We start from the raw sequence: 427 nt of genomic DNA, 5'->3' as shown, positions 1-427 counted from the left end.
TGCTGCAGGCGGACACGCTGGAGCGGAGCGTGCTGGGCTCGGCCGGCGCCTGGGTGGTGGAGTTTTACGCCTCCTGGTGCAGCGACTGTGTCCACTTCGCCCCCACGTGGCGGGCGCTGGCCGCAGACGTCCTGGGTGGGTGCCCCCCCCGGCAGTGCCCGCTGTGCTGGACGCCCAGGGGTCCCGCGCCCCTGCCCCTGGCTGCCCTCCTTCCGTCCCCTCCTTCCCCACCTCAGCCCCTGGCAGCGGTGCTCCGCCAGAGCAGGCAGAGCTGCAGGCAGGCGAAGGGGAGTCAGCTCTTGTAACCATGCCGGCGCCTGTCATTGCAGCGTGGAGACCGGCCGTGGCCGTCGGCGCCGTGGACTGCCAGAACGAGTGCAAAACCAAGGAGTGTGGGAACTTCGAGGTGCCCAGATTCCCGACACTG

Source organism: Gavialis gangeticus, unplaced genomic scaffold (assembly GCF_001723915.1).
Source record: "Gavialis gangeticus isolate Ggan-Ray unplaced genomic scaffold, GavGan_comp1, whole genome shotgun sequence".
Lineage (NCBI taxonomy): Eukaryota > Metazoa > Chordata > Crocodylia > Gavialidae > Gavialis > Gavialis gangeticus.
The sequence above is the reverse complement of the archived record's forward strand: the minus strand, read 5'-3'. Positions refer to the sequence as shown.